This window comes from Bactrocera latifrons, unplaced genomic scaffold, assembly GCF_001853355.1.
Source record: "Bactrocera latifrons isolate USDA-ARS-PBARC rearing strain unplaced genomic scaffold, ASM185335v1 scaffold_26, whole genome shotgun sequence".
NCBI classification, from domain to species: Eukaryota; Metazoa; Arthropoda; class Insecta; order Diptera; family Tephritidae; genus Bactrocera; species Bactrocera latifrons.
The window spans coordinates 49,867-73,273 of record NW_017536185.1 but is presented as its reverse complement, the minus strand read 5'-3'; the positions used below and the strand labels follow the sequence as shown (position 1 = coordinate 73,273).

General features: G+C 35.2%; 1 long non-coding RNA gene across 2 annotated transcripts in view; it reads left to right on the top strand.

Annotated features, from left to right (window-relative positions):
* Window positions 1-3,937: 3,937 nt before the first annotated feature.
* LOC108969607 overlaps window positions 3,938-23,407 on the top strand; it is a 67,548-nt gene continuing 48,078 nt past the window's right edge. The window contains exons 1-2 of one of the 2 annotated variants that reach the window (XR_001993413.1): window positions 3,938-4,199; window positions 6,895-8,131. This is a non-coding gene — a long non-coding RNA (uncharacterized LOC108969607). Of the gene's footprint in view, window positions 4,200-6,837; window positions 8,132-23,407 lie in introns of both variants that reach the window. The other variant, XR_001993412.1, reaches the window with a different exon arrangement.

The following is a 23,407-nucleotide window of genomic DNA, read 5'->3' as shown; positions in this document are numbered from 1 at the left end:
GACATATGTCCTTTTGCTTACGTTAATAAACGATAACATCGACTCGAATGAAGTGAAGTCAAAACTCGGAGAAATAGTGGATGAACTCAACGCATTTCGGGTAATCTTTTGGATAATGTTTTGGGTAATGATTTGATGTATAAAGCGTGTCAATGCTAAACATTCGTTAACCGTGTCATTACTGGTGACGAGACCATGGGTATATAAATATGAAGTCGGAAAAGTCGAAACCGAAAATGCCAATCTGCRTTGAAGGCGCTGAAGACCGTCTCAGCCTAGGCTTATAACATTTGTGTGGGAAGTTGTTTTCGACGTTGCCATGCTTATTTTAAAGGCGATAATAATAATTTACAAAAAAGTAAGTAAAACTTTATTTTATTACTTAGGTTGTATTTCAAAACGTAAGTTTTACTAGCTTTTGATTCCTATAACTTGTGATAGTGTTTAACTTCTGTGTAAGGCTCATCACTTTTTCTAAATTTTTAGATTATTATTATTTTTGAAATTTTAGAAATTTTAATTATTTTAGATTAAACATACCTTTGTATGTATATTAAATTTTCTTACATTTTTCATAAAGTATTAAATTCAACATCATTAATATAACATTCCGTTATTGATTAATTTGCGTTTTTCAAATACAACAGTAAATTGACACTTWCTGCATATCACCCCTTTCCTTTGCCGTTTTTGACCACACACATTTCCTTTTTAGCAAACGCATAGACGGACTCGTTAACTAATGCACCGTTAATAACCGAACRCCGCAAAGGCAGCTAGCTGTTTTAGCTCAAAGCCAGTAAGTACTTCGTGTGCCTTGTTAATGCTGCGGCCACTTCAGAAAATATCAAATGCAACTCTAATTAAGCGTGGTTTATCCGTTTAGCCAACCTCTGCTGTGCTTAGAAGCAAAAAAAAAAAAAAATGTTGATTCGTCACAAGCGATGCCGTGTGGGCAGGTTCTCACTTACGTTACGTTTTATCACTTACCAGAAGCACCCCTTTTTATGCTGATTTTATAGTAGCTGTACGATAATGCGATTTACCACAAAGAACATATTTGATATCCCTTTAGCGGGATTGCACAGTTATATTGCATTGACGCAACTTTTAAAGTGAGAAGTACATTTGTATTTGTTTTTGGTGATATGGTCGAGAGAACGTTTTCTGGTCTTCAACAGATAAGAGCTATAGAATTACATAGAGTCAAGCGCACATCAAAATTAGAAGCAGAAGCTTGGCCAAGCACCAAGAGGAGGTATAACATAAATCGTTAACTGATAAATAATCACAAACAAAATAGTGCAATTCTTTTAATATTACTTTGTTATTACGCTGCACTATCTCAAAAATAGAATTTGCGAATCGTTAAGAGGGGTAAAACTACTTCTACAATGCCTTGTAAACATTTACTAAGTATATACCTACATGTCGATATGTATTACAATTTCCTTGAGACAACAATTCTATTTTACGATTTCAAAATAAAACACTTAACCCTAAAGTGTTTACTTCTAGGACACTTATTTGGATGACCAACTCAATTTGATTTTATTGCCTGCATTAGCTCACTTCAMTGACATTTTATCAGATTCTCATGAGATTTGAAACGGTGAAATAAAAATAAAGAAGTGAAATGAGCAACACATTGTTAGTTTATTAAAAGGCTGACCTGACGGWAAGCTCAACTGGGAATCTAACTGTGATTCATGCATATATGTGAGATTGCATGTGTGTGTTGTTGCGGGTGCTTGAGGGACAACAGGAGTATCCTTAAGTTCTCGTCAAGTGCCCGAAGAGGTAAAAATCAACAAAATAGGTAAGTCACTAAAGCGTTCCAATATGTATAGAAAATGTGCCTCGAAGGAGATGGGGAAGTGACGAATGTCACGCGTAAGCAATGACAACCGCAGCAGTGACCGATTGGTAACCGTGGTGACGGCATTGGGACCTTTGTTTCTGCTGTTGTTTTGGYAAAAGAAAGTGCCATAATGAGCTTAATGGATTATTGAAGGGATCAATTGGTCGGATGAAGAGGCAGACAATAAATTGTAGTACTATGTAGTTGTGAACAGAATATAGTGAATATATGAATGTGAATATATGAATATAGTGAATTAAAGTAAAGTTTGGAGGAAGAAATAAAATCAAATAAGCAAAAATCAACTTAGCTTAACATCAGTTAGCTCTCATATGATACTAAAACAATTAGACTCGTGGYCAAGCAAACCTTACCACTTATTTTTTTGCAGTGTTTTTGAAATCACCGTGATTTGACTTTGCAAACTTTTCTAAAAATTTAAATGCATTCAAAATAGGATATAATACTCAATAAAAAAGTGGCTTCTTTAAAATAATCTTAATTTTTACACTATTTGTTATAAGGAAACCATGAGAATAATGTTTCTCTTATATCTAAATAAGCTTTATTTTTTATTATAATTATTCAATGTTCTAGTAAAATCACTCTTATACTTTTGTATGATAAATTAATAAATATTTACTTCAATGGTTTAATATGCAGTTGAACAATTTTGGCGGCTATAATCTTTTGGACCCGGGCAGACACTGAAACAACTAGGCATTCGGTTGACATTCCCTGCTCCYACACCTTATTAAGTATATTTTCAGTTCGGTCTTTGAGCTAAGCTGGTATTGGAGGTATTGCGGAGTCGTCCTTGATGGTTGTCTCAGAAGTATGCCCATATTGATCTTCTACTACGGGCACAATAAAATGGTACACAACTTCTGTGATTTTGCCGCTGCTTTCCGCGCATTCAAACCATATATATATTAAATTTATATTAAATTTTCAACATAACCGTTACAATTACTGCTCGAGTGAATATATTTATAAAAAAAATCTCTGGTAAGTTTTGCGTGGCCACGAGTGTATTCAAATTTGATTTCTTAATTTTTTAATAATTTTTTTTGGCAAATGGCAACTCTTTTAAATTATTTTTAAATATAAATTTTTATTTTCTTTGTTTTGTTGGCCATATTAAGATATTAAATTAATTTTTATTATTTGTTTGAAGTAAAATTTTCAACCAGTGGCAACACTTATAAAAAAGTTCGAAAAAATTGTCTTTTATGATGACGAGATCATAATATTTCATATATTTTAGCAATTTAGTTATTATATAAAAAAATCAAAAAGGTAATGCTGCCATCTTTTTAATTTTTTGTACCAAATATATTTATTAATAGTTGTATGTTTTGTTACACCTCTTTACTTCTATATTAATATTTTACAAATATGCATAAATACATGTATATTACTTGTATATTATAAACGTTAATGCAGTTAAAATTTGAAACAGGTGGTAACTCTAATAAAAAAATATCAACTTAAGGTCTTTTCATCTGTTTTAGACTTCAGATGAGCGCATTTTATTCTACCTTTTCAAAATATTTTACTACAAATTTTTAAACAGGTGGCAACCTTTTTAAATTAGAATCAACAATATAAGTTGGAGCAGTGTTGCTTATTATTATAAACATGATTGAAAATCGTAAATCGAACTTCTTTGTTGTCAAAGGAAGAAAGCTTAAATGAGTAAAAGTAAAAGTTTTCAAAAAATTCCTAACAACAACAAATGTTATATTCACAAGAAACTAAAATTAATTCAGAGTAGACCTGTCTTACGATCAGACTGAATTATTTGTGTTTTATGAAATAAAATTAAAATTCGTTTAAATAAAGCTGAATACTTTATAGATATTTCAAAAGTTTGGAAAAAATCCACCGAAAAAATAAAATAAATAAAAATTGACTTGTCAACAAATATATTCTGAAGAGAATCACAGGACTTCAAAAATTAAGAGCACCTTCAACCATTGACGCAACAACTCCGAAAGCATTTCGGACTACAGTGAAGCGCCATGCGAAWAGAAAGCTTTTCATTCAACAAATTTGTAAGAAGCTTGGCGCATGCGCAGCAAACGCAAAACATCAACGACTCGACATGGCACGACTGGCCACTACTTGTAGTGGCGGCAAAAGACARCGCTTTCGAAACGGCATGYGGCAGGTCTGCGACACGGCAAATTCATGAGAATTCAGTTTTGTTTCGACCATCGTGCGGTAAGGAAGTTCTAACGGGAAAACTGCKAGTCAAATCTAAAAAAGCAGCATAGTGTGGTAAACACTTGAAGCAGCTTGAAGCTTGTGGCGTGTGTTGAGCAAAGTATAAAAGGTTAATAAACAAACACACAAAAAAAAAAAAAAAAAACAAAAAATAAAAACTAAACCAGATAATAAAAATAAAATAAAATTATTCAAATCTTTTAACAAAACTTAAATTGCGATTATAACATTGAATATTGAATATTTTAAAGCGGAAATGTTGCTCATATATTTAGTGCCATAAAATGCAGTTGGTAATAAAAACGTTTTTGTAAGGAATTAGGTTAATTGGCCTATACGCGCCAGCCACCACACTCGCGTATTAAATATAATACACCTAAGTGCAATTACACGCGTAGGAATCTGTACACGAACGCCACTTGACAAGCACACACACAGTCAGCGCCACGTGCGGTCTTAGTGCAAGCAGTGTGTGTGTGTGTGTGTGTTTTTACGTGGCGTGTGAGTACGCGCGTGGGGGCAGGTGGACAACGCAGACTGAACAGCGCGTGTACCGCGTTGGACTATTAGCATACGGGGTCCTGCACACTAAATGGACACAAGTGGGCTGCATATGGAAATTAGAGCAGTAATATGTGCACATATCAAATTAAGTATTCCGTTTTGCATTAGAATGTAGGTGCGCTTATTTGCTTCACTGCGTAGATGAATGTAGAAGGTGTGTGTGAAAAACAACATGCTTTGCGGTGGGCTAGCTAATTTATGAAAATATATTTCAGTATTAGAGACATTTAAAGACAGAAAGAGTCTTATGGGTGCACATATATTTCTTTCGCGCTCAAAATGATCAATAAGTTAGTATTTAAAAATCACTGTATTGCGTAGAAGTACTCAATCGCTGTATTGTCAGAAAAAAGGCGTCTAAATCAGGGGCTCAGGTTGACTAAACTCACTTTTCTAAAATTTATTTTAAGTAAGTAATGTAAATACGTTTATTTAATTTGCTTTTCATTTGATTTATGAACAGAGGTTCAAAAAATCTTTAAAGCTAAGTTATTATGTTGGAATTGCTTTGAAATTTCACCTCCTGTTTTAAATATTTGCGAACGAATTCTAGTTATATGAATACCTTAGGTGATTTAACGGTATTTTTTGCCTATCGAATACATAATTTATTRTAAAATAATGTTTGGGTCAAAATTATAATAAAATTTTGCTTCATTCGATTTGARAATATTTTGACCACGAACCTTTAAAGAGTAATATTGAATTTACCCGTGACAGATTTGAAAAAAACATGTTATCACTTATTGAAAACTTATAGAATGAAGTCCTTAATGAAAAATAAAATTCACTATGTGTAATTTCGCAGCGTTTCTCTGCACCCTTGTTACTCATACGCCGTGGCCTACATGATGTTATAATTCTTTCTCCAGTGGGAAAGCATATACTTTTTTATAATTCTTTACAGAAATGAGTTTGGTTGCAGTAAAAAATGGCAAATGTTTTATTACTCCTAATTTCAAATTAAAAAAAAAAAAATTGGTAATGAGTTTGGCGGTTTAATAGTGACCGCACTAAAAAGAAATATTTAAAACACTTAGTAATTTTCCTGAGTTTCAAACTAATTTCCGATATTTTTAATGTAACGTTGTACCTTAGCCAAATTTATAATATTAYTTGCGTATCGTAGTGAACCAGAATTTTAAGATGTTGCGCCAATATGTTAATAACTGAACCGCTGCTTAGTAACTGTGCGCATCATGGTAGATGTGCATTCGCATATATTTACTTAAATTTATTCGAATGTTTCCTTACCTTATGATAATTTAGAACACACTCCAATATACAATACAATTTAGACCGAGTTCAACAGCAGCAAAGTTATGCGCTTATTAGGAACGTTAAAATTTCTATGGCCATTGTACCATCAGTGTAAAACTTTTCTGGTGTCTCTGCGAAAAACTGCGACAATTATTTTTCATAGGCTTCTCTAGAAGCCCACTTTACTCCATAAAGGCAATCCGATGGTGCGAGGCCGGGCTATATGGTGGAGGCATCAAAACTTCTCAGCCAAGCTCTCTCAGTTTTTGCCGATTCATCAAAGAKGTRTATGGTCTAGCGTTGTCCTGATGGAAGACGAGCCCTTTCTGTTGATCAGTTCTGGACATTTTTTTCGAWTGCTGACTTCAATMTCRTCTTTGTTGACCGTGAAATGTAGAAATTGAATTRAAATAGAATATTGATTTTAACGATATACAAMTTTTATATACAAAAATTTCAAAATATAACGAATGTCTTCAWTATATTCACTCATTTTTGAACAGCTRTATATTTTGTCAATTTCCCCGAATTTAATTTTTTGGTTAAATGAATCTTTCCAACAYTATATGGTATGACACAATGTGAYTGGTAGCACTGGACATCTATTGACAAAAYACGAAAAATTTTWTTCKACTACTCAATATATTATATTSAAGTGGTCAAATGTATAGGAAAYATATTGTTRGTATTAAAATCACTTCTAAGTACATTAATCGCTGTTGCTTTCATTTCTTAATTAATTAAAAAATTTTGACTAACCTTTGAGGTTAGTTGATGGACTTTTAAGAAGTGCCGACGAAACTACCTAAATCTGATGTATATGAAAGGTCTGAAAAAACCTAATTTTCTATTAAACATAAAGTGCACCAATATTTTGATTTCTTGTGCTCATCCCTTAATAAAAAATGCTTCTTCTTAATTAGCGGAAAATAAACTATAAAAGCACCAACAATTAAAAATAAAATTTCATATTTCTGCAGTGATAAAAGCTAACTGAATGCAAGCCTGCATATAATGAGTTAAAAACTCCAATAAAAATGAAAGAAACTACTTAAGCGTTAAGTTTGTAATACCCCCGAGAGGTGCACACCCTCGGTATGTAATTCCATTAGCGCTCGGCAATTGAATATTTGCATAACACCTTTTTATGAACACGACTCACAGGAAGTGTGCAAGCAATAAGTAAATGTGCAAAATAAAGAATAATACAAAAACAAAGTGCACAAAAAAAATAAAACTTTAGAACCGGCGCCAATAAAGTGTTTTCGGGGACGCACACGCTCGTAAAATCTCAACTACACTAAAAATACAAAYAAAAAAGTTTACGCCAAAAACAAAAACAACGCAGAGTTGGAAGTGAGTGTAAGAGCGCGAAGGAGTGTACGTAAGCAAAGCAAATAAAGCRAAATCTGCAGAGACAAAAACACACGCACATAACGACAGTCAGTCGGCGTAGCAGGAGTCACGCTTCGGCGCCTTGGCSGCCCACTAGGCGTGTTAATCCTTCGACAGCGACAGAGCAGCTGAGTTAAGTGACAGAAAGCAGCTGCTTTTAATGGCACGTAAATAATGAAAAAGACCTATATGTATTCATATACTTATTTGTGCAAAAGTAAAGCGATAAAAGAATAAAATCCGCAAAGCTGCAAGCAGTAAAAAGTTCTGCTCTCCACAGTAAAAGCGCGCAAATAAAAATTACACAAACGAAATCATATTAAATACAATAAAAAATTTTAATTTCCCGGAAATMAAATTTATAAAAGCTGAAAGTCACAACAGCATGCGCACAAACCGTTAATAAATGGTCCGGCTGCGGATTTTCAGTGTTCGCGCGCTTATTTTTGGTCGCCGCTCGCAATTAAAAATGGCTTAACACACACAGCAGTCAGCGCTTGCACGTGTATTTGTGTGTGTGTTGGTGTTTATCGAATTTTCATGTTCGCTGCGCACGACCCGCATGTTATTGTTGTTGCAATTATCGAATAGTTTGTGACATTTCGGAAAAGTTGTGAATTGCAGAAACAAATTGGTGCAAAAAGCAACAAAAAGTAAACACAAAAACAAAAGCAACAAAAATCCAAATTACAAAAACGAAACTGGTGTGAATGAAAATGTGYATGCACACGGTGAGAAAAGTGCAAAAATAAAAAATAAAACACAAATGTTGCTCAGCTGTAATCAGTGTCACAGTTTTTAGTTTCGCAAAGCAGAGAAAGAGTAAGTAGCACTAGCATTTTTTTAACTTTTTATTAATTTTGTCTATGTTGGAAATTATAAATGTGACGAACAAATATTGAAGCAATTTAAATTCACTTTTTGTTCCATTAAAAARTGCCGTGGAGGTTTGTGAAGAAACTATGACCACTTGAGAATATCAAAAAATTTATATTTTCTACATGAATCCATTTGAAATTTTAACAGAACTTCCCTAGATTCTTTGTCAAATATTGATAAAATAAATAAGTTTTTTGATCATAATTTCAATTTTCGAAAAAATTCGGCGGTGTAACCGTGTGAAAATCTGAAAATTTAATCACACCTTCGCCTATCTCCCGTATAGCCAACTTTTAAGTTCCATCTGATTTTTTCTGTTCACAGTATTTAAATTAAACAACAGTAATGTTACTAGAATCACCACYAACAATGTCAGCCTGAGAATTGAGAAGCAAARTCCTCTCTCGACAAACAAAAACCAAACTCKATTAGTCACTCATAATACCCGTCCCGCTGAATGGTGCAGAGGCTTGGACGATGACAACAACTGATGAGTCGACGTTGCGAGTTTTCGAGAGAAAAGTTCCGCGAAAGATTTATGGTCCATTGCGCGTTGGCCACGGCGAATATCGCATTCGACGGAACGATGAGCTGCATGAGATATACGACGACATTGAAATAGTTCAGCGAATTAAAAGAGTGACTACACTGGCTACATCATGTTGTCGGAATGGACGAAAACACTCCAGCTCTGAAAGTATTCGACGCTGTATCCGCCGGGGGAAGCAGAGGAAGAGGAAGACCTCAACTCCGTTGGAGGGACCAGGTGGAGAAGGACCTGGCTACGCTTGGAATATCCAATAGGCGCCACGTAGCGAAAAGAAGAAACGACTGGCGCGCTGTTGTTAACTCGGTTATAATCGCGTAAGCGGTGTCTACGCCAATTAAGAAGAAGAATGTTACTAGAATCAGACTTTGCCCAAATAGTGTTTTCAAGGTATGCCATATAACGACCAAAAATTGTTGAAGTCGAACTAAATCATTTCAGGACCACGCACCGAATATGTTGATATATATATAGTGTATATAGCTGATCTCTTACTACATATCGGTCAATCTGTGAAGTTGAAATTCGAGGACAATAGTTTTATAGTTTTATTAGGACCACTTACTATGGTGTCAAATAGGGGTAGAATCTATTCAATATATTTTGTATATGTATATTTTATGTACATTTTCGAATCTACAGTTGACTTTATACCGCGTTATCGGTCAATGCGTAAAAAATGTTAACGAAGTTCAGAAAGAATTTATTTGTGTCAGAGTACACCCTTGTCGAAAATGGTAGAAATTATGGTAGTACTTCCCTTGTCCCCTTACGAGTAAACGTATTTGATTATGTTTCTTATATATTGGGCAATTTGTGAGGTTTCTCACTGAAATTTAAAGAGTATTTTTTCTGTTAAAGAGAAGGCTAAAACCAAGAGTAGCAAACATTTTTCGAAATATTCTCTACCCCGAATATGCCGCATACTCGTATAAGCGCGTCGTTATTCTCATGGTGATCATGTGGTGTATACAGTATTTTGATAGGGTGCGCAATTTTATCCCTAGTAGAGTGGGGGAGGCTTAACTCATTTAAACAGAAACTTCTGATTAGCTTTATGCTGTACTTGCCGATATATCCCAATATGTAAAATATTTTCGAAAAATTCAAACAAACTATAATATTATATTGTATGTACTGCTGTACCGAAAATACGGTGTTAGCCCAACTTCCATATACACCATTCTATAATGATTTTCATTAGTTCGGAATAATATTGAGATTTCTCATCCTTTCATTGAGACTTTCCTCATATGCTGCGTGTATTAAATTTATGCTCTTTGATTACGTTATTATCACATATTTCAGTTAACCCCGGTAAGGTTTTAAAGGCAAAAAAAAAGGATATATATTAGTTTTTTTACAGCGACATGATTATAATAATTTTATTATRTTTAAAGGCATATTATTGTACAACTTTTGAAGTATACTAGAAAAAAATTTCATTGAAAAATATTAATACCTAAGCCTGTGATGGCGCATCTGCACAAGTGCTTGAAAAAAAGTGGTGAACATTACAGCATTTGAAACAACAAAATGTATATGCGTTTTAAAGGTGATGTATTTAATTCTTTAATGGCATTCGATAAAGCCTTACGCTACAAGGGCTACAGCTGTGTTTATAGTCTTTATATAATTTCCGTTATTAAACTTTTGGACACTTTCCTCTACTAGAAGGGAACAAAAGTTGTATTCGTCTAAGAGCTTAGAACATTATGTCATTAAATATTCTAGAAAATTGTAAATAAACCCACTTGATTTAGTGTCCTAAGCTGAGAAAAAACATCTTTATACACACTTTTGAAAATAATTTGGCAACGGCAAATAAAGTCGATGGTAGACAACCCACAAAATTTATATTCGAGTCAATTAACTTTTACTAATAAAATAAGACATATCTAAGTGTCTTTTCTTCCAATCAAAMCGAGTTAATATACAAATATTGCTACTTTTTAATACACCTTCATTTGTAATATGATAACAAACAGCGCCCAAAGTATACCACTGGCAAGCTTAGTCAATTCGCATTTGGTAAAAGTTTTAATAAATACACATTAAATGTAAATATTAAATTTCTATAGCTYCAAAAAATATTTTTAMAAAATCTASAACTTGCTTTTACTTTTCCAACGCTCTCATTAAAAATAATTTTGAAATGTATAAATTTGATATTTAATACGTAACAATTTYAGCTTTGATAAATTGACGTGAAAAGAACATAACTTCACTAAGAGTTCAAGTATGAAAGTATTAATGTACAAAAATAACGTAAATAAAATGAGCGTGACCCCATTTGCGGTGCTTCACAAAACCAAAAAGCTATGGTGGAGTATGGAACAGAACTGCGGTACACCACTGCGTATGCGGCAGCAAAAGCTCGGTTTTCGTAGCTGCACAGACATGTGTGTGTGTACATTACATTTTAATTGAAGCAAAGGAACGATTTGAGGACGATATGTGTGTWTGYAAATGTATATGCGTAAGAAAAAMCATGTGTACATATGTRTGTRCRTATAAAGRCACAGATATTGAAGAAATATGTTTATAATATTACATGTATATAGATACATATTTTACATTTATACATATTTATATACTTAACACATATACATATTCATAGAAATATTTGTGAGCAATAATTGCCAGATTCTGCCGCTTGACTTTTTTTTATAAAGTTAATGTGTCTAAATTTGCTTTGCGGCAACGAATTACGTAACATGTGAGTGGAAGGCGCAAAGACCTACAAGCACTTAAGAGCYACCCTGGCTATGTACCGCAGTCGAAGTCCTTATAAACATACGAATATGTATAAAATTTTGCCAGCTCTCCAGTGCCCTGAAGCTAACGCTTTTTACAGCACACATCCAGCTTACACGCCAATACATACATAAATACTTATAAACACACACACAAACACAGACAGAAATGTTTGCTTGAACTCTCAGTTCTTTCCTCGTAACCTAATGTGTTCTTTGGTGTGTTGACAAAATGTTATACCATCGCTCCCACACTTGTTTGCCTGCGGTTTGACGAAATTTCTCGCTCAAGGACCCACTTTTCTTTACTAGACATTTTACGCTTTGTGTGCTTTGGAGTGATGCACAGGAGTGCCAGCTCCGCTTTCCATTGCATTGTTTCACATTTTTTGTTCACATTAAAATGCTTTGTGTTTTTCTTTTTCACCCAAATGCTCACATGCACATAAACCAACACAACTGCACGTGTGGTGGAATGATTCAGAAGTTTTGTTGGCCGCWGGCGTGTTTTCCTGCTGCAACTGCTTGAGCTTCGGACACATTTAGTGTTATAATTGCTCTTAGATTATACCTACATGGATTTGTGAGTATATTAGGGATTTCTTTGGAAATTCAAATGAGCGCTCGAGGCAGGAAATTTTATTTAACGCGTGCCTCAACAAATACTGAGTAAGTTCAGCGCTTTAACTTTTTGTTAAAAAAAAAATAGATACATTTAAGGGAAATTCAATAAGATATCTGTCTGGCTGATTTAATCTAATTTCTGAGAGCGTGAGTGGTTATGGTTCAAAGAGTCAGTGTGTTTAGATAAATGGTTCTGGTCAATATTCGTGACMGATTCGCAAGTTTTCACAAGTTTTCCTAGCATATCTGCTTTCACACGCAACACTATAATCAGTCGCTTTGCTGTGCTGAAACATCTGCTCGACAATAAACCTAAATATCAGAACTGAGGTATAACTTGCATTTACTTCTCTCATTATTCTCTTACATGTTCCATTTGATATGAGAGTGGTATGAAACCCCGTTTTGTTATTGTTTACTAGTTGGGGTCTTGACTACTTAAAAGAAGGGTTTGGATTTCGTCAGTACGAAGCTGTCTATCTAGATTTTAATAGCTGGAAATATTTGCCCATTTTTTTTTATTTAACTCTTGAAAACTTTTCTTTGTTAAATCTCAATATATAAATGATTTTTCGGGACGATCGCAATGGAACAACGGCCATGGAAGGTAATGCCACATATACTTACAAGTTCAGTAATGCAGTTATGAACTACCACTAGGGTATTGTGTAGGTTATCGTGCTCACGACARTCGGGTTTACGAAACCGGATTTGATTCGGATGTTTATCTGTCAAAGGACTGTCAGCTCGTTAGTATTTTTCAAAATTATTTCAGGTAAGTTTTTTGACGCTACAACAACAACAGCAATTCTTAGGTTATCTATCAGCCAACTTTCAGCTCCATTTAGCACCATTAACTGTTTAAGTAGTGTTGAGAAGCGCTGATGCTGTACGAGCAATCTATCAAGGTGCCAATCCAAAAGGCGGTAGTAAAGCCGAAAAAGAACTAAACTGAACGGCTGARCCGATTTGGCTGAAAATTGGTGGTGAGGTAGCTTAGAATCAGGGTAAGGACATRGGATACCTTTTATCCCTTTATGTAAAAATTTAAAACAACTATAAATAAAAAAAATTATATTTCAAATAATAAGCATTTGTTCACTATTGATGTTTGTAGGAATCATTTGAATATATGCGTAYAATTTTGAACAGATTCTTCCTCAAAACTAATACAATTGCTAAATATTTGGAATAGTAGAAAAGAATTGCAACCAAATACGCAGTGAAATAGATTATAACCGGCTCAGTAATCAGTTGTTGAGTATTTATTATACCACGTGCATCCCAAAAGACTGATGTCATAGCCTTTCCAGCCGACTTTTTCATCTTTCCACGTCTGAGAACCGGTTCATCATGTGCAGTCCACTAAAATGACTGTCGATTGGACTTCAGTAGGAAATGATAGAGCTATRTTTTGTTGCCACACACCGACGGAAAAATTCGGTTTTATTACGATTAAAGAGGACACAAAYACTTTTCAKAGTTAGTTAYTCGTTACTTTTGTTGGATTATGAACTTTCGAGGSRCTCACCTTGCTCASAGCTTYCGCTTAATTAAGCTTAGCAAACATCTTTTCATCGGTAAGTTTCCCTGAGCCAAAATTCAACAGTATTTTTTCCCACAAAGCAAGACTTTATTAACACACGAAATTCTTTATGATCCATTCCTTTTGTAAACTAACACAAGATGCTTCACAAAAGTACTATATCTCACTAACTGATAGTTGTATTCCAACTAATAGAAATCATATATATAGCATTAGCAAAATTTAAGATTCGCTTAATGCAATCGCCTGTTATTCGAAATATTATATAATATTTCATTAGTTTGAAACTTAACCGTCCTACTCAATTAAATATCCACTCTAAAGTTATGGTTTATTTGCTTTGTAAAATAGTGTAAATTACTTTTAATGAAAGGCGTTCAACTCTGGTTAGAATTTCGGCCACACCGAGGTGTCCAGTTGAAAAACAATAATTTTTCAAAGCAAATGTTTAATTACCTGTGAGCCCTGCGGCCAACAACTCAGCCAAAACCATTTCCAAAACGAAAAAACAGAACCTAAATTATGAAATAAATAATTACATCAAGGCATACGCTACACAATCAGCTCCCTTCTGTCACTTGGACACCCTTCCATCTCATTACACTTTTTTCTTGCTTGCTGCGCTCGAACTCAAGCTCAAAGTGAGCTACGCGCTCGCTTTCTATGTGCTTGAGTTCAYGACAAATTGTGCTTAGTCGACAGTTGGCTCGCTTTGCTTTTCAATTCCATGTTTGTTTTGAACTTCTCTCTTTTCGGTGTGTTGACTCCCCTCCGCTGCTGAACTAATAGCAAATTCCCCAAAAACTATTTTGCCAAAGCAACGCCAGAGCAGTGGGGCAATGTGCGGCTACGTGCACCACATGTTGAGATCTGTTTTTGTTTTTTACTTTTGCTTTCTGCGTGGTTTTCGAAAAACTTTCTCAGCATACAGCTGCGGTTGGCGCTTTTAATTGGAAGGAAAAATTCAGCATTTCATTTGTTTGCTGCTTGTGTAGCTAAATAAGCAGTGAATAATATGTGGAGGTATGTATGTATGTGAGTATGTGTGGGTGTGTTGTGTGCATTACCAGGAAACTATGTTCAAATGAACTCTTGCGTTAGTAAAACATATATTTGTGTAATTACTTTTTACTCTCAGTGCAATAATGCTTTCGAAAAGGTGTGCTTGTGTGAATGTTTCTTGCCTCCGGCTTATGTAAACCATTGTATGAGTATCATGCTAACCAGTTTTATATCGTTTATGTTGTGAAGCATATGTATATATTGTAATGAATTTAATTTTCTTGCTCAAAATATGAATCTCGCCATTCTCTTTTCTATGTGTGTGTTTTTTCTTCATTATTCATAGCTCGTCGAAATTCCTCTGTATTTGTCCTTAGGACATACTCATTCCCTTCTATTTTCTCCCATCTTGCTTTGATCTGCTGCATCTTCTACGGTGTTCTTCTTTTTGGTGTTTCACACGCTTGTTTTATTAAAGGAATTTTTTTTTTTCAAGCTTTTTATCTCCATGAAGCCACTAGTGTTGTGACTAAAAATATCAAATATATAATTCCGGTCAATTGAATSTATTAAGAATTTTAAGAGTGAGTCCAACGTTTAAAAACTATCGATTATGTGAAATTCTCACAGCTTAGGTTTCRTAAACCTTCTTCTTCTTCTTATACAAAATAAGAAAAATATTAGGTTTGGAAGTCCTAGAAATATTTTTATGCAAAATATTATTTGTTAGACTTTTATTCGCGCTATAAAATATAAAGGATAAATACATTTTTATTGAGAGTAATTATGTGCATATTGTAATAAGTGTGTATAAAATTGTATTCGGGATTCGGGCATTGTTCAATAGCAGCACGCACAGTTTGTATTGGTATTTACGACGCTGCTGGAACCTAAAATTTTTTTGGGACTATCCTTATTTCTTTGTGTATTCAATAGGCCACGTTCTCTAATTCTAACCACACACTGTAGTCCAGTTTATCCTAATCAGCACTTGTAGACGGCCTATCATCTGCAGCTATTCAACAAGGGATATTGGCTTTAAGCCACTGCTGTGTAGTTTTTTCCTTGTGTGCCGGACCAGAATCTTGCTGAAAGCTCCAGTGCTCTCCTTCGAAGAATTGTTTAACCATGCCTTCTAAGACAACTTTTAGTCCAGACTTTGCTCCCAACCATTATAGCAGCTGGATAGTGATTATTATATGTAGATATTGGGTAGTCGAAAAACTATTTTCGTCTTTTGTCAACAGATGTCGTATATAGAGTGAGTGAAAATAATGAAGAAATTCGCTATATTTTGAAATTTTTGTATAAAACAGAAAGAAGAATACCACGCAAACTACCAATGAAATTTGAGCAGTTTACGGAGACAATTCTGTAACAGTTCATGTAGCACAACAAAAGTTCGCTCGCTTCCGTTCTGTTAATTTCGATGTGAAAATGCACCTCGTTCTGGTCGAACGAAACGGTATCGTTGAAAAGTTGAGGAAAATTTAATGGACCGAATTAACATTTTCGATTCTTTACTGAATTGAAATAAAATCGAAGCAATTGCGAAGCGAATGGTAACAGGAGACAAAAATTTAACGGACCGAATTAACATTTTCGATTCTTTGCTGAATTGAAATAAACTCGAAGCAATGGCAAAAGTGTCTCTAGCAGAAAAATAGGAAAAAGTGGTCGACCGAAATATATACATATTTAGAAATATAAAAAAATATGTTGAAAATATGTACGAAAAAGGCTTTTTCAACTACCTAAWCCTCCACATCAGGTTGTTATTTGACATCGGAATATAAAGAGAAAAAKAAGTATCTTTTCATGAAGCTTAAATTTTAGGCACCTAACTGGATTTCAATATTATATAATTTTAAAAGAGAAAAAATAGCTATGAATAATATGACAGGTGTTATATTGCGTACGAAATGCTCTTTAGACTTGACTTCTATTAAAGCTCCTACAACAAATGAAATTCAGTTTTGCCATCTCTACACGGAAATGATTGCCGCAATCACTAAACAAAATACAAACAAAACAATAATCCGCTGCAACAATGGCAATAAAATGCGACAGTTATGACAGCAGCACAAGGCAATAACGCAAGGTTTGGAGAAGCTTGCAACTCAGCCACAGAGGAAAGGAAATGTAAGAAGCATAAAAACAATAAACGTGAAAGAATAGAAATACGAAAATAAACATTAATATACTTTTATACAAAAATAAAAGAAATATATATGCCCATGCGTATGTAGAAGAGTTGTATAAAGTGTATGCTGCTTCGAAAAAACTCTCCGGCCAAGTTGCCTCCACTGCATTACTTGCCTTCGTGCGGTATTTCCCTTTCCACCTTTTTCCTTACAGTTAAGCTTTTYTGAAATTTCATAAATATTTTAGCAGATATTAAGTTTTTTCTCTGAATTTGAAATGCGCGATGTCGCCCTTTTGTTTATTCACTGCCGTGTCTATGGTGGCGTGCTTGTCTCTCAGCGGAATGACACTGAGCCACTACACAATGCAGCTGTGGCGTAATTTCCATGCAACTAACTGCCACTACACAATTACARACGCGAAGGCGATTACTGCAACTAAATAAGTATAAAGAGGAAATGTCAAGGTAAAAAGTTTTAGCAGCGAATGTGTGGGTCAAAAGTGTTGACACTGTGTCCGATGGTGTGAGCCAACTGAGTGGCAGGCATAATAAAGCTTCACTCGTGTAGGCAATTACTTCTATACACTTTTGTGCTTGAAGAATTAGTAATGAAGTTAACACTCGCTCTTATACTCGCTTTTGTATCCTTGGTTCTCTTAAGCATACCAATTTTGGTCGCAGTACTATATTTGTAGCTTGAACCTGCCTTAGCATGTATTTTGCTATGAACACCTAGAGCGAAACGCCTGAGATCCATCAAATATAATTACGATRTGTGTTAAARAATAAGAAGTATTTTCGTTTTTTGAGGARAGTATTTATTCACTAGTCTACATTAATGCTGTCGCCTTCAGAAAAGTTCCTATTCGAAGCTATTTTGAAATTCGATTTTTGAAATAGCCTGTGTTCATCTATCTTGTGAAAAGAGGGCCGTCGATCTCTTAATTTTTGRAAATAGMAAAAAGTAACAATAAGGCTTGTTTGTCGAATATGGAGGCTGAGGCAAAATAAGCAGTGAATGGAGCTGAAATTTTGTCAATAGGACTCYATAAGCTTCTCTATTCGAATCTACAGTCATATCAATATTTAAATCCAGATATCATACCCATGCGATCACTTATATTTTTATTTATCTTCTTTGCTATTTGTTAAGTCCCCTCTGTTTGCAATTAAACATTTCGTATTTGCTCATAAAGAGAATTACACATGCACGAGATGCCCCACCGCGTCACTAATGATGTTGACACGGCTTGGTTGTCACATCACCTGGCTGGCTTCACTCTCGGCTAAGGTCGGCTTATAACATCAACATCAACATCAACAACACAGCCAACCACTCAGTCTTAAGCAGTCACTGAGGACGTCTCACTTCTAGCTCACAGCTCATGAAATGTAGACTTGGCAATATTGTTGCTTTATTCAGTGTCAGCATTATTATTGTTTTGTCACTGTTGCGGCGATTTACCCAGCTCTTCTGCTGCTAAGCAAAACCATGTCGCTAATTAGTACGTCCTTTCTATGCCTTGCTTATGCGCCTAAAGCTATGCTTATGCAGAAATATGTCGAAATGTATAATTAARAGTAACACACACACGCTCACACTTATACATGRCTATGTGGAACACACCTTCAGCGTCTGTGAAGGCAGTTTGCAGTCTGAATATGAAAGTACCAGTACACACATACTTGTGCAAAATTATTATGCTGTRTCAGCACGTCTGTGTGCATGCAACTAAATACAGTTACTTAATGGCATACCAAGTTGACATTTACTGCGCTCTTAGTTGCTAATGATGACGATGTTGTTACTGTTGTTGCTTTAACCGAGACATTTGCGTTGATGTTGACACCCTTGCGCGTTGGGAGAATTCAGTTTTCAAAGCCATCGTCGCTTCTGCTTCGTTGCAACTGCCACATTCGCCTTCAAAGTGGCTACTTTCTTCACCTTCACACACACACACTCGCATACGCGCATACACAAGCGCTGCGCTGCCACAAAATGTCATAAYTCTTGCATTTATATTAGTCATGCAGTCGTCGCTTGCCGGCGTGATTGCCCTGCAGGAGCATTTAGTCGGAAATTATAATTAAAATATGCCGCTCACACTGCAAATATGTGCGTGTGTGTGTATACAAGTTCTACGTGCTGGTATCCATTAACACTCTAGTGAGTCTTGTATTCCCAAGTAGCAGCGCAGCATTTCAGCAGTCCAAGTGCAACGCCACACCCACTTCACATTGTATTTGCAGAGCATAACTGAGGTGTAAATGCTACACTGCACTCTCGCAAATGAAGCCAAATTAGTACACTTTGAGTTGTTGTTGTGCATTAAGTGCGCTTGTTTGTAATTACAGCGATTAGTTGACGGCCTTTGGCTGGTTGCCTGAAAGGCAAGCGTTTTGATTGCGAAATCTGTCACTTAACTCGGATATCTCTTCGACCGATGTACTTACCTGGAAGTGTGTGTTGCTGCATGTAACATGTTGCATATTATAGCAAAGCTTTGGTGTTGATTTCAGAAAATATGAACTGATCTCCTATTAAGCTATTTAATGCGTGTAGTCTTACGGTAATGGAATGTCAATTCAAAGTCACGATTAAGACAAACCGTTGCTTCAGATATACAAATCTGATGTGATTACAGTGACCACATATGTATATGTTAATTTGTGAATTAAAGTGTGAGGTACATTATTTACTACTGTGATCAAGTTCAAAGGATATTTTGTCCATTTCATCTCCTTCAATGGAGTCCCCTCCCGCTGCAATACGCTTGTTCCAAAGAATTTTCCAGTGATCCTCCGTCGTGATGGCCATCAGAACTTTCTTCGATTCAGCTTTTATATCCTCAATCCTCGGAGTGGTCATGTGAATTTGCTGAATAGAAAGAAGTTAAACGAAGGTAAATCAGATGAATGCGCTGCACGAAATTAGTGAAAATGTGGCGAAATGATCTCGAATAAMCAATGCAGTACGAGATGGTGCATTATCGCACTTCTTTGTTCAACAAACTCAGACATAGCGATAATCGAAGAATTCACTTTTAGAGCCTCACAAAACCACGCGTATCTCAAATACTAATGAATATTTTGACGTGAAATTTCTCATAGATACATAGAACAGTAATACTAACTTACAGAATGATTCACCGATTTGAAAAACACACGAAGTATAAATTAAAAATTCCTTTCACTTTGATCACAGTGGTATATTTYATATACATATGTATGTAAATCTAAAGTTATGAGAAATGAAAAATTTAAAATTTCTTAAAATGTTGCCATATTTTTCAAAATTTGGGTTACAAAAAAATTTAGAAGCGGTTCTAAATGAGGCTCAAAACCGAGATTTTACGGAATGTAAAAGATGCAAATTTCTTAAGGTTGCCACCTTTTTGAAAATTTTAAATATGAAAATTTTTAAAACGGTATAAAATAAATATATAATGTGCAAAACCCGAAAGTTTAAGGAATGTAAAAATTGAAAAAAAAATTAGGGTTGCCACCTTTTTTAAAATGTTAATTATGAAAATTTGTAAAAAGTACAAAATGAGTACGAAACTCGACAGCTTAATAAATACAAAAATGTAAAATTTTTTAAAGTTGCCACTTTTTTAAAATTATTAATTATGAAAATTTATAAAGAAACGTACGAAAATATCTTATTTTAAGAAATGTAAAGAAGATAAATAGTAACAGGAATGTTAAAGTGGAAAAATTATTTTATAGCACTGCCATCTATTAAAAATCAATAATCTAATAATCTAATAAAATGTTAACAATTTATACAATATTGGGAAGCAAAGCCAGGTCCTTCTCCACTAGGTCTTTCCAAAGGAGTGGAGATCTTTCTCTTCCTCTGCTTCCCTCGGCTGGTACTGCGTCGAAAACTATTCATCCTTTCGGCCGACATGACCTAGCCACTCTCTTTTAATTCGCTGAACTATGTCAATGGCGTCGTATATCCAATACAGCTTATCGTTCCATCGAATGCGATATTCGCCGTTGCCAATGCGCAACGGAYCATAAATCTTTCGCAGAACCTTTCTCTCGAAAACTCGTAACGTCGACTCATCAGATGTTGTCATCGTCCATCTGCAACATATAGCAGGAGGGGAATAATGGGTAACTTGACGAGTTTTGCWTTCGTTCGTCGATAGAGAACTTCTCATTTCTCTGCTCAGTCCGAAGTAGCACCTGTCGCCAAGAGTAATTTTAGTTGATTTAGGGGCTGACATTATWGTTGCCGTCAACACTGATGTGGGAGCCAAGTCGCGAGTACGACGCCTGTTTGTTTGATGGCAGTAGATGTTTCGTCTTGGTCTCGTTCCCTACCAAACCCAGACCAGACCCAAAAAGAAAAGAAAAACATGTATGCGAAATTTTGATAGCATAAAGCCATCATCAAGTACCAATGTACAAAAAATGAGAAAAGATGTATGATGATCAATTATTGACAGAGTTGCCATCTGTTTTCAAGTGGAATTAAAATTAAAATATTGAACAACTGGTAATCAAGCAGATTTCTGGATTTTTATAACACAATKCGAGGGCATATCAATTCAACACACACTATTGTAACACAAAACTATTAAACCCTTGAATTTTTGCTACTTTTCCATTTTCTCAGCCATGAAATTCTCATGTACAATAGTAATTTTCACATTAAACACACAAAAMAAGTGCAGTACCGTCAATTTCTATGCAAGCAATTCACCTCGAAAATGATATCATAATAACGGTGCATTGGCACGTGAGCACGTGTGCGCTTGTGTTTGCCTTTCGCCTCTAGCGATGTGAACTTGCCGCACTATGAAGTCATTTTCAACTTGGCTGAGTGCGCACACCCACACACATATGCGACAATGTAGACGTAGYGGAACAAAGCACGCTCCTCAACAGTTGCGCCATTCAAACACACATACACTCTACACACACATAGTACCGGCACTATTTTGAACCACTTTTATGTATATTTACATAGTTGCATTTTTYGCATTTGTTTTCTTGTAGCAACTACTAAAATATTATAAAAGTTATAAAAGTGCAGCGTCGTAAGTAGTTTTMGTCGTGCAAATTCCGCTGCGCCGCCGGCGAATCATCAGCGCGCCAAGACCAAGTTGCCAGGCAACTGCGCGCAGTAGAGAATGCAGAAGAAAGGCAAAGAAAGAAGAAKAATAGCACACACATGAAGTGGCGCGACGGACTTGAATGTGKATGTGTGGGAATGCAATTGAAGCTGACGCGTTGGCTGTCAGTTGGCGCTGCGCCGCCATGGCAAAGTTTATTGTGTGGAAAAGTTGCACGGCGGCATGCGGCTTCAGCGGCACTGGTGCTAGGAAAACACATGCACACACACGCAGCTGTGGTGTATTATCAAAAGACGTGTGACGCGACAGTTTCGCCACGGCGCTGGCTGTTGCTTTTTACAATCGTACAGCGCACACACAGCCACCTGTCCTGCTGAAATGTTTATACTTCCTTTCACAATAATGTAAGGTAGAACAATTTCGCTTTGAATAATTCACGCACAGCACGAGGCAAGGACTCGTGTCACGAGCGAAAACTTTCATTCAGCTTATATCGTGCCAATGCATGGTTCTGAGTGTGTGTGTGTCGCCATAATACTGCCACTTTTGCATTGCCGTGCACTGACAGCTGTGTCCTTGCTGCTGTGAAAACAATAAATAAATAAGTGCGCGTGTGCGCAAAAGGAAAAGCAAAAGCAAAAAACAATAGCAGTATTTCGGACGCATTGCCATTTGGTCTATCAGTCGCGCGCATTGTCAATTGTCATGAGATTTTTTTATTAACACAAATTTAATAAACTACCAAGTTGCATAACTTTAAAATTCCAATAAAGAATTTTCACTATCTCACTATTAATTTATTGCCTTTTTTGCAACATAAATATTTTATATTCGCAATTTTCCGCTTGTTAGCAAATTGGCTGTTCTGAAATGCTTCCTAAATTGTTTGTATTTTTTTATTGTAGAATGTTTGTATGTAGAATGAAATATTCCATAGCATATTTTTAYGCGTTCAAACATTGACGCGACGCGTATAGTTGAGAATTTATATATTTTTTGGGACGAAAGTTAGGAAATTATCACTGGAAATCGCTCGATAGAAAAACATAAACTTTTATTCGAAAAATATCAAAATATTAATACAAAAAATTAAAAAGAATTGTGCTAATAAAATTGAAATAAAAAGATGTATTGTTTCATTCTACAGTTTGTGTTTTTATTTTRTCTATGCCATTAACTGCTTTAATTATTTGCTATGAATATTTTGTTGAAGCACGTAGAAAGGAAGTTATTTTTTAATTCTTTCTTAAAACTCCTTTTGTTTGAGTTTGCTTTGCATAGTTCACTGATTCCGGATATTAAAAAATATATATTAATAAAATGGTAAAGTTTCGAAAGTTTCAAAATTTAACCTTGAAATCATAATAGGTTGTCAAAAAAGTCTTGCGGTATTTTTATTGAATTTTCAATTGCTCATAAAATTGGTTACAATAATGCGATTCAAGTCAAATATGCCGTTCCCAACGGGATGCCAACTTCATAATGCCCCTCTCATAGAAGCTCGCTTC